The sequence below is a fragment of the Aythya ferina genome (genome assembly GCF_964211825.1).
Source record: "Aythya ferina genome assembly, chromosome: 6".
NCBI lineage: Eukaryota > Metazoa > Chordata > Aves > Anseriformes > Anatidae > Aythya > Aythya ferina.
The window spans coordinates 4,972,663-4,985,264 of NC_140303.1; positions in this window are offsets into that span (position 1 = coordinate 4,972,663).

A 12,602-nucleotide genomic window follows, 5' to 3' on the forward strand; every position below is an offset into this window, starting at 1 on the left:
AAGTGGAGTTAATCTGATGTAACATTAAAATGCAAATGTCTGTAACACACATTTGAAGCCAGAAATAGTCTTGCATAATGTGACTCAATGTCTTGTTTTAGGTGACAGCAATAGGTCAAAGTGGGCAGTATTCAGGAAGTGTGCTTCTCTACATTCATGTAAACAGGGCGTAAGACTTGCCCAAATGCATATATTTACCTTCCAAATACCTAAAGTTAGACCAGCTGGATATACGACAACAGTCAAATAAGACGGTCAGTCACGTACAGCCTTGCTAAAAAAACTCCAACATTCACTTTAAAACTGTTATGGAGAGCCTACATGTTTATAGGTCCTTATCAAAATGAAATTACCATGTTTTATAAATGGTATGAACACGCTTTTATGAACGTATTTTTATGAATCGAATTAATGAAACGCATTTTGAGGTTGTTACCATCTTCATACTAATACATTTCTTGCCCAAGAACAAGACAATAGAATCTGTTACAGGTAGCATTTAAAGGAAATTTATGAAGGATTTTTCTCTACTAATGCAAAAAAGGAAGTGCTCTGTGATTTTACATATTTATCTACTTGTGCATCACATTTAAAATAGCAACAACATTACTATTGCAAACCCAATAATCTGACATTGACTGCTTTCCTTAAAACACCCTTAAAAAACATCGTGATTATTATATTCAGTTATAGAACCCTTGCTTCTTTAATCTAGCTTCATTTGACATCCACCTTGTACTCAAATATATTTTAAAAAGACTGTGTGAGAAGCCCTGATTTATATATTTGAGGATTCAGCAGTGTAGAATTATTTTTAGTGATGATAATCAGCTGTAATTATTGACCAAGTCTAGCCATGAAGATGTCAATACTAAACATGGCGAGACAATTAAGACCAGAATAATATACTTTACAGCAGGCAGGATAATAACAACCGAGTTAGTATCTCAAATCAATTTTTACTAATAGCCACTTAAACAAAATAATTAAAATTGCTTTGCTCATATTTAGGATTCCTTTCTATTAATTTATCATAGATGCTGTTGTTTCATAAGCAACATTTAACACCACCTTCAAAGGAATCATTTTCATTTTTCATTTAGCCAGTCAATGTCCATAAGAGTTCACTCAGAAACAAACTTCAAAAGACATCTTGAGTTAATTGGTCATGAACTAGCTTAAAGGATAGCTTGCTTGAGTAAGGCTCTTTGTAGGAAAAAAGAAAACAGCAACTGAAGGTAATAAAATAGATCTTCCAAATTCAAGGCAATTCAGGGAGAAGAAACCCTGACACTCCCAAGAACACTCCCAAGAGATTCAACTCCCACACACTGCACTCCTGTGCCTGTCTTTCTGACAGGAAAAAAATAGGTTCAGGTGTCCTAAATATGTTTACATGAGCATAAGTGAAATATTCCCACACTTCTAATTTTGTACTCCGCATACATGAACATTAAATATGAAGATGCACAGCAGAGATCTAGGTCTTTTTTCATTTCACCATGCTGTCTCTGGTGGGGTCTTTGTTAGTGAGACAGAACAGGTTGGGGTGTTTTCATTCATAACAAAAATATTTATTTGTTGTTCTTATTTCCAACAACATACACCAAAAAAAAAAAAAGAAAAAAAAAAAAAGAAAAAAAAAAAAAAAGAAAAAAAAGAAAAAAAAAAGAGAACATATACATAGAAATAGATGGAAAATTTATCTGTCAGTCCCCATAACTGAAGCTCAGTCATTTTTTTTAAATGTCTGGGGCTCCTTTGTGAAGGTTCCTCACTGATTCACCGTGGCAGCATCAACTCACAATACATGTAGGACACACTGAGGCTGCTGCTGCACAGGGGAGGGAGATGCAGAGAGAGCAAGGGCAAGCAAGTAGAAAACAGCATTTGACTTCAGTCTAACTGTTTAATTTGGCTTCAGTCTAACTGTTTAGTGGAAACTGCTTAGTGGAAACAAACAAACAAGAGCCTATTTGTGTATAGAAGACTCATTGATTTAGTCCTAAGAGAAGAATGATCATTTGCAACTGTGCCTACTTTTTCAACGTTAATGAATCATTAAGTGGTGTTTCTGGACCTCCCTGACCTTTCAGTGATTAAAGAGCTGATCTTGTTACACCATAAAGTATTGGAGGAAGTAATGTTAAAAATGTTAAAAACCAGGCCTTGTGTGTTTTATATACATTGTATTTAGATAATATATGGATTCCCAATAAATAGGGGATGAGACAACTGCAAAACTCCTACTTTAAAAGTCTAAGGTAACATTGCTTATTCAGGTTTCCAAATAAGCAGCATTTGTCAACTGGCCATAACAGGATGGTATGAATCCAGTGTGGGAAGCACTAATTACAATAACGCTAAGCTGACAATTTTGCAGTTAAGATCTTTTCAGAATCTTTTCTCTATGTAAGTAGAGACCATTTCCCTCTCATTTCTTCAAAATTGAGTTATTTTGAAGAAATAATATATTCCTGAAGTATCTTTCCCATTACCATACAGATCATTGCATTTCAGAATCAGAAACTTTCTTATTTTATGTACATTCCATCTAAAAAAGAAGAGATGCTTTTGCCCTCAGATGAGTAAAATAATATTTTTTTCCATGGTAAAATTCTTGGTAAAAGGTTCGGTGATATGTGAGGAAGATAAAACTGGACAGAAGCAAAAATGTGACCTTCACTTCTGCACTGAAAAGAATACAACCAAACACTCCAAACTGAACATATACACATAATCCCAAGCAACACAATCTAGAAGGCAGTATTGTCTGGGTGAGGTCTGCAACTAACTGTCTAACTATACATTTAAAATTTACCAGAGTATTTTATTAGGAAATGATCAACCAAGACTTTGTAAAAGAGCAGCCGGAATTAAAGAGGACAGAAGGGAGGGAGGAATGGCAAGTTAAAAGAACAACCTGATAAATTCTGGGAAAAAAACACCCGGTAGAGGAGTGCAATTTTATAGACGTACGTGTTGGAGATAGCACTGATAACACTGGTTATTGCTTTTTGCACAGTGCATGCAATGGGACAGATGGCACAGACAGAAACTGGAACATGGAGCAAGAAAAAGTCCAGGGAGAGGGGCCTTCTCATCAGCACACAGAAATCCCATTCTGGAAGGAGGAGGTTGCTCTTCCAGATTTCTCTTTGTCTCAACAATTAGATGGTGAAAAGTGTTGCAAATGTTAACTGAAGCACTCATGAAATCACAGTACTAACTAACAGCAGTTATCAACCTGCTTTGAATACAGTTATTTAAATAAAATTATCTAGATTTTTTTTTTTTAATTCTCCTGAAGGGTATTCATGCATTTGTAGTCTAACAGACATGAGTACTCCTAAGCCATGTGCACAGTGTTACATTTAGTCCAGTCTAGTCTTCCCTTCTCTGCAGCTATCTTTTTAATTCAGTTTTTTTCTCTGACAGAGATGCTTCTAGCAGAGATTTCCACACCACTTGACTGAGACGAATGTCTACAGACATGTCTACTACATGTAAGAATAATTTTTACCCACTTTATATATATATATATATATAAATCTTTCTTCTGAAAGACTATACTTCCAATTCTGATTATACTTGATGACATTGGCAGTCAGGGTGACGTTGATGTGTTCATGATGGAGCAAAGGTAACACACATGGCATAGCAGTTCTACCTTCACAGGATGTTAAAACAAAAAAGGGAAGTTATTTACTTCAGTGGGATGTACTCAAGTTCTTTTAAAGGCACAGGTTCAGGTTCATTTTAGTAATTAAAACTTGCAGAATAAAAAACCATGCCCCTTAATGTGACTTGGATCTAGAGTCACAGTTCAACTGGAAACCTATTCCCTAAAAATCCTTTTCACGTGATTACATCTGGATTTAGGTCAGAGGTTACTGGGTTAGAGATTTTTTGAAACAACAGCATAGGAAAAACAAACAAACAAACAAACAAACAACAACAACAACAAAAAAATATTCATACCATGCCACATGACTATGTACATTACATATATTTACTAGCTTAATACCCAGAGTATGCTAGACATTATTTGGACATATTGCAAAATGCGTCCTCTGTTTAGAAAAGTTCTCAGCCTGATGGGAATAAAGAGGGATATTACTTATTCCTTGAAAGCCCTTTAGCTGTTCTCCCTGTTCAGCAGCATGTTACCAGCCAAAATATATGCCGTGTTTGGAACTGGACACTACAGAAAACCCACTGTTTGGGAGATGTAGTGATGGCTTCCCTGAGTCAGCTCAGTGGTTACCAGCAGCTTCTGACAAAAAGGAAGAAATTGCTCTTTTCTAGAAATTACTCTCCTCTGCTGTTTTCTCAGAACATCCAATAGTTATAACTCAGACCCTAGAGCTAGGAAAATCTAATTTTCTTTCAAAAGTCTTCTTTAGTGTTTTAATATTTACCATTATAACTCCAGGTTTTCTTAACATCAGTTTGTAAGCTGCTAGGCTTGGAGCTGTGTAAACTTTTTTTTTTTTTTTTTTTTTTTTTTTTTTTTTTTTTTGCTTTTCCCCTTTACGCTTTTCTATGCAAATTTTGTGCATAGGTTCAATATGTAAAATCCTGTCACAGATCCCACCTGGTGTAGTTGTCAATATCAATTGCATAGTGGGGTGTATCTGCTTGATAGCATGTATTCCCAAAAGATCTAAGACCAAGAAGGTTCAGATACTGTATGCTGCTTTTACAGACATAACCACATTAAAAAGCAAAAGATAGAAAACTAGCATACATGTATACGAGTGCTATGATTTACTTTGCTCTTCATTCATCTTTGCTAAAACATGTGAAAGAAAATAAAGTAACCAATGAAAAGGATGTCCTACTAGTCTGATGTACTTGCAGATCTTATGTTTCTGTTGAGCTGGTAATAATATTTGGCTGCTACCAGCAGTAACTCCGGGATGATGAGCTTCATATTTTGTACTCTCAATCTGTTAACAGTGTTCTTATAAAAAAAAGTTGCCAATCAGAAAAAAGGCCAAGATAAACCTTTATTTAGCATAGAGAATTTTCTGAGTTAAATCAGACAACATTCTACTTTTTTTTTTCAGAAGTATTATGCAACATTCTGTGCCTTATGCTTTACACACAGGAAGGCAAAATACTGGATGATGCTGTGGTTTATGGTGTAGATTAGAACCCGTGATTCTTGAACTATGTGTGCAACTCAGGATTTTATTTTTTAGTATTCTTTTAGAAAGTGAGACTTCTATTTTCATTTGCATTTTAACATGTAAGTGTAGCTCTGTTTTGCCTGTAACTTTACTGAAAATATTCCAACTGAATTAACCTCAGAGGATCATCATCAGGAGCTTGATATATAGATGTTGTAATTAAAGTTTCATCTATTTGTCTTGCTCTTGGAGTTGAAAAATCTGCTCTTCTGAAATCTGATATACATTAGCAGTTTAAGATTTTCTTTTATTCATAGTCTTAGGAAGAAAAACATGGTGCATACTAAAACAGAATGGAGGCTTAAGAGGAATAGTTGCAGATTTTTGCTTTCAACTTCTTTCACCCTTTGTGTAGCTAAACCCACAGAGATGCATTGGAGAGATACCCTAAGTACCACACCAAGCAACATTAAGTGGAAGAGAATTGAATCCATCAGGTTCTTGATAAACTTGCAGAATCAAACAAAAGACAGATCTCACACTTGTTAAAACAGTTTTGTGCTATTCTAGATGTCATAGGTTCTCACAAATTTAGTACTCTAATTGATTACTAAAAGCATAACCTGATACATTATATTATCCTGTATAAAAAGACCAAGAGGCTTGCCTTCCAGTACTCACTGGATGATAACATGTCTTATTTTTATCCTCATCTAAACAAATATGGCTCTAAAGCCCATAATAATAATAAAAAAACCTAATACTTATGCCATGCATTCTGCTTACAGTGAAAATTGTCAAACTACTCTTCTGTGAGAAACTACTTCTTTTATTTAGTAACAGTGTATTTGTAAATCCATACAGCTAAATCCACAGGTCCTCCTACTCGTGGGGTGTCATCCTGTGTTACTACTAACTTTTAGGAAAAGTTTATATAAAAATATCTGAGTCATATCCTATATTTCTTCCTGAATGTAGGCGACAGTGCTTTCCACAACTTATCCATTAAAAACAGCATTAAGATTTTCTGGATTTTTCTGCAATTTGAATTAAGGCATTATCTCACACACAGAATATGCCTGAAATTGTACTTCTTCAAGTTAGCTGCCCTGTAGCCGAATGCAAAATAAAAGCAGTCATTCAATTCTGGATATTTTCCTAATGATGGAAAAGATTTATGGTTATCACAGAGCTGTCCCAAGTCAAAAGTTCTGTCCTATATTAACAGCTTTAAAAAAATAAGACTAATGCAAGTCTGAATGATTACATCAAAGCAAAAAAATTATTGAGGTCCTCAACCACTGAACTCACTGTGAATTCAATTCACAGAGACATTACTTTAGGGTGATAATGATGAGTTCTCTAAATAGGTCACTGGGTCTCGGCTGATCAAGTCCCTTCTTAATAATTTACTCAGGGGAAGGCTGGATCTTTAGAAACTTTGAATGAAACAGCCAAGTTGTGCTAAGCACAGCAGTCTGCTCTGAGAACCTGAGCAGAGGTGTCACTGCCGCTGCTGCTGCTTGTAGAAAGGGCTCGAACTCATGAAGGCAAGAGCATGAACAGCACTTTATACTTAAGTCTCCACATGGGTCTTAATAGATAGACAGCTCAGTATAAACAATATAAATATAGGAGAAAGCTTTCTGTCTCAGGTTTCCACAAAGAGGCAGGCTGGCTTGCAGCTCAGATCCCCAGCTAGGCAGCTGTTTGGGGGAGATTACGCCACAGCATTTGATTAGACAGGAAGTGGGACTCCTAAATTTATCTTGGCATGTGCAATTCCAGTGCTGGTCAGGGGCTAGTTGTGAGCTACACTACGCTAGCTAACTCTTATCTCAGGCTGACTCAGTGTCCTCAGAGTCAGGATAAAAACAGATGTGAGGGCAGACTTCACTACCCAGTAGGTTTAATATAATTTTAATAGCAATTAGCTATCACTGGCTGTAGCATCCTGAAGGTGAAAATGCCCTAAGTACTTAACTGAGATTGTGTGAAATGCCTGTACTATAACTTTATATATACATATATATAGGGTTGCAGGAAAGACAGCAGACTGCTCCTGAAAACTCCTAAACTGATTATTTTTTTCCCTAAACAAAGTCTTTTTCCTTGCTTATATATATATATATATATGTATATATATATATATATATATATATATATACATATATATATATATATATATATATATAATCCTTCCTGGCTGGTTGTCTCCCATTTCCATTTTTAGATAAGCTTATGGGGAAAAAGTTTTGAGGAATTCAGTCACAGGGCTCTATTTATATATGAAACAATTCTTTCTAAGCTCTGAAACACACAAAAATGTTAACAAACCACTTTGCAGCTTTTAAAGATAACTCAAGGGCAGCAGAACAGGGAGGACCTCAAGGAAATAATTCACATGGGGGAGGGCATTCATCTTAATAGTGCTTAATCAGGAAAACCAGGACAAGCTAAGATTATTCTGCTTTACAAGGTCTTTTTTTTTGATCTGGTTCACCAGGGGAGGGTAATTTAATTTTAAAGGATCAGAGGTTCAGTGAGATAAGTGCACTCCTAGGTATTTAATAGAAGTGAAAAGCCAGGTGAAAGGAAATTTACTCCTCAGTTTATTCAAAGTGTCTGTAGAAAGTCATCAGGGAAATGTCTGTGTTGGACTCCCATTTACTCTAAACCAGAGAGGCCATCGAAACGTGGAGCAAGCGTCCTTGCCAGCAATGAGAGCAGGACAGGGGCTTGGTGGATGGTGCTGAAGCCCATGAAATGTCCGCAGTGGCCAAAACAACTCCGTTCGGTGCAAGCACGGAGCTAGCTTGCTTTTTGCAAAGTCAAACCCTTTTCAATGAAGGCACTCTGTGCAGTAAGGAGCCGCACATGGCTTCACAGAGGTGACAATTTTCTGTGTTGGGCTGGATGCAGGGGTCTCTTTGCCCACCTCCAGGAGTCAGCAGCTCCCGGAGCGAGTCAGTGGGCCTCAGACGACAGCAGTCCCAAAGTGAGGGGAAGGGATTTCACACAGTTAATTACAAACTGACACTCCCTTGGACATAGGGGTACAGGTCAGAATTTTTCCTTTGGACTGAGTATCTGTGACAGTCTTGGCTTAATGCTACAATAGGGACTGTTTTCAAGATCGGTCAACCTGATAAAAATTGGGCTATTTCCTTCAGATCAATGTGTGTTAAGCAGTAAGTGATGCCATTTCTGTTCTGCTGAAATCTTCCCTTTCCTTGTTTTTGTTCCTACACAAGCCCTTAACACAGCTCCCTTTTTGCCAGTATTAGTCTCTCAGTTTACTCCAAGCCATGAAAACAAACAAGCATCTTGCTTTGCCACTGTATTCAGGGAGAAACGTTTATATTACAACACAGTTTCTGAATACAAAAGCTGCTGGACTCATGTCATAAATCTGGTAGTTTCATGTATACAGCAGTGGGTTAGAGAAACAATTGCCTATGAAAAAGGCGAAGTGCTAAATGACACTAGAACAAGGCAGAGTAAGATGAAGGCAGTACTTCAAGGAATTTTGAAAAGGATTACAAGGACTGTTGCCAGAGCCAAAATATATATCTTTCACAGGCTTTTCTCCTCAGCCACGCAACTTCAGCTCTCATGTATAAAGCAAAGAAGATATCAGGAAAAACTTCCTTTACTGAAAGGGTTGTTAGGCATTGGAATGGGCTGCCCGAGGAAGTGGTTGAGTCACCATCCCTGGAGGTATTTAAAAGACGTTTAGATGTAGAACTTAGTGATATGGTTAAAGTGGAGGACTGGTTAGTGTTAGGTCAGAAGTTGAACTAGGTGATCTTGGAGGTCTCTTCCAACCTAAACAATTCTGTGATTCTGTATACGAACAGCCTGTATGTACCTACTCCCTACCCCATTTTAGGATGAGAAAAGAGGTCTTATTCAAATACCACCTACCTAGGAATAAGGAAGTCACAACAGTACTGCCTGGTTTTGCATTCAGAGATTTTTAGAAAAAATAGAGAATTTTGGAATCTCAGTATAAGATTGCACGTACATTGCCCTCTTTGTGAACTTAGAACTCACATCAGTGTGAAATTAGTGTTAAGCTATTTACAGAAAGCTACTGGCCCAATTTTAAAACTGAAGACTCAGTAGATTCTATCAGTCAGAATATTTTCATACAAGGTCTTGAGAAAAACAAAGCTATCTTGAGAAGTAAGCTCAAGAATCTAATCAAAAACATTATGAAAGAAATCTTAGTGAAATATATTGATTCATGAAAATAGAAACTGTCAGTTTTTGAAATATTTTCATTGAAGATGAGAATTTTTTATAGGTTTTATGTTAATGTATAAACAGGCATTTTGGTTTCTTCAGTCCAAGTTTCACTTCATCTCAGTTATCTTTTGTCTTTTCAAAGCAAATACAACATATAAAGAGTAGAAAAACTGAGATGAGAAGCTAAAGAAGAGAGCCAGGAAGTGTTGCTTCATTGTGAACTGAAGATACCTGAGCTATATCATTTTCACCCCAAGTTTTTTTTGAGACAGTACAGCCCCAAAATCACAGAATTTAAGCTCAGAAAGTCTGATTGTTTAAGACAATACATTTCCCTGCATCTAACTGCATAATGATCGTCATTTCCAACTCATACAAATGGGTCAATAGAGTAACTTCATATTACCAAGTGCGAGTCAAGGTATATTTTCTTGGTAATATTTTTTTCCCATCACTCAAATTGAAAAAGAAAAAAAAAAAAAAAAAACACAAAACAACAGACCTTCACCTACGGTTATATTTGTAGCTGCAGAAAAGCTAGTAAACATTAGATTACTACTTTCTATCAATAACCAAAACCATACATAAGTAATGAACATATTTTATGACATTGCTGTTGTTGGATTTGTCTTGGGAGTGTTAGAATGCCTGTATGAATTTTGTAGTCACGTCTTCATGTGAAGAAGTAATTATGGCGTAGAGAATAACACAAAAGAGTTTAATAAGTTCTGGAACTAGCTTAAACTTCATTGGAAGAAAATGCTAGCATTTAGTAGAGCTTAATCTATTGCTTTGTGGATACACATATGTATCACTCATTACAGAGGAATTGGGTGAGGTAGGTTTTTACTTTCAGCTATACATGCAGGTTTTTCTTTCTATGGAGTACAGAGAATGTGGTTTTGATGATGAAGCAGTAATGTTTAAATATATGACGTAGAATGAACATATTCAATTTATTTTTAGATAAAAGAATTAAAATGTTGTATTTTCTACAGTCTTATTGTTAGTCAGGTTTACGTTCACTGGCAACTACATGCAAAGAAAATGCATTTAGAGGCTATTTTGTGCTCTGATTTTCTTATTCCTACCACTTTGGCCAAATGGTGCAAAAGGGATTTGGCTCAGCTTGAGCCATAAACTGTAACAATAACTGTTTTTGCTGTCTAAAGATAATTAAAGCCTTCCAAAGTGACTATTACTACTTTGTTCTATTCTCTGTTTTACATTCTGCATAATTCACTCACATAATTCCTACTTACAGCAGCTTTTGGGGGATGGAATCCCACCTCCCTCCCCCACATAATCCCTATTTACTGGGACTTTCAGGGATGGAAAGCAAAATGTGAAAACTCACTCTCCAAAACAACAACTTAGTCAATAAAATATTTGTTTCTCCAGATATTAGGATAGAAAAATGTAATTAAACAAGCCATCAGTATCTTCCTGGGTAAATGCTTGAAAAATGTCAAGATTTTCATACAACATACTCTCCCTCAGACTGGCTTTACCCAGTTCCTACTGCTCATGAAGGTCCTGCAGCTGCTACACAGTCCATGGGTCACATACCATGCAGCCAATGCACAAGTTGTCTCTAGGAAACATATCAAAGCAGTTGTAGGACAGCACTGCTCAGGCTGGTGACCCCTTCTTACTTCCCCTCCCTCTCCTGACACTCAAACACACCACTGCATAGCACAAACTCAGAGGGGGCTGCAGTCACTCTAGCTGCATGACGGAGATGAGTGTGAATAAAGCACACCATCAACAGCACTAAGCTGCTATTGAGACAGAAGCAGTAGGATTTTTTTCCTGCAAGATCCAGTGTAGAGCACTAGCAGATGAGAAAAACGTCAATAGAAATATCAGGGGTTGCCATTTGATGTTTTCAATTTCTGAAAAGAAGTAATCTCCTCTTCCCCCCAAGGAAAACACTATAAAAATAGCCCCTCTGCAAATCAGTAGAAAGTGAATTTTGTACTAAACTATCACCTGTATTATTCCTTAATTGTAGCCAGCAGTTGACAGGTTTCATCAACTTGTGCATACTTTATCTGCTCTGAAAAACATGCACCTGTACCTTTGCATACATCAGTTTAGCTTCCCAAAAAGGCATAAGGTGACCACAAGGCTGTTGTCCTTGCCCCCACCCCAGCATGGCCAACCCTGCGTCCCACGAACAATCCCATTCCCCCAGCATGAGACTCCCCTGAAGCACGGAGAAGGGGAAGAGCTGGCTCCAGATCACAGGTGCCTAGTTTGTATACCAGCCGCCAAAGCGCGGTGGGAATAAAAACACAGCGAGGAGCCCAAGCGCAGCAATGAATTAACCAGAGATAACATCATATGGTCGTACTACTGTTTCCTCCTGAAACATGCCATTCTTGTAAGTGCTGCTATTTTTCCCAAAGCCAGTTGGGTATCTCCAATTAGCCTCCATGGGAGATTTTGAGGCAGAGCAGCAGTGGTCCTCTAATAACCAATTTTCTTCTGTTTCATTTCACTGGCTGGGGAATATCAAACCACTCAGCTCGTGTTTCTGTTATTTTAGGAATACAACAGTGACTTTTTGGGCTATCTTCCAAAATTTTCACTGTATAGTAAATGGTGAAGGTAGTGGGCCAATAAAGTCAGATGTTAAATGAAGCCTGAGGGTTTTCTTGTCATCATGGTGAATTATTATTTTTAAACATGTTTCATTATCTCCATCATTTCCTGCGGAGCATGCTGAGAAAGAAAAAGAGGTTCTATAGTAATGATCTATCATTGTTTTTGTTTTCTTTATTGGCTATTGCATGCAAACATAATTCCTGACCATGACATTTTTTGTGAGAGAATAGATCCTACTCTCTTCTGAACATCCCTGGTGAGGGACACAGAGGAGCACAAGATTTCTTCTTCCCCTTGGCTACAGTAGAAAGAATTAACAGGGGAAATCTACAGCTAATGACATTTGCAAAAAATTAGATTTTAGAGTGGTACAAGATGTGTTTTTTTTTTTTTTTTTTTCCTTCTATTTTTTTTTCTTTAGATGTAGGAAATGTGAAGTTTTAGCAACAAAAAGAAAGCAGAGTTTTAGCAACACCAGCAAATGTTACATAGATAACAGAAATTTCAGACAGCCCTGCATTCTCCTAGCTGTTCTTGGGGGTTAGGGAGGGGATTTCTTTTCCCCATGCCTGCTGTTGTTGAAGATTTGCCTCATCCTGTCACCAG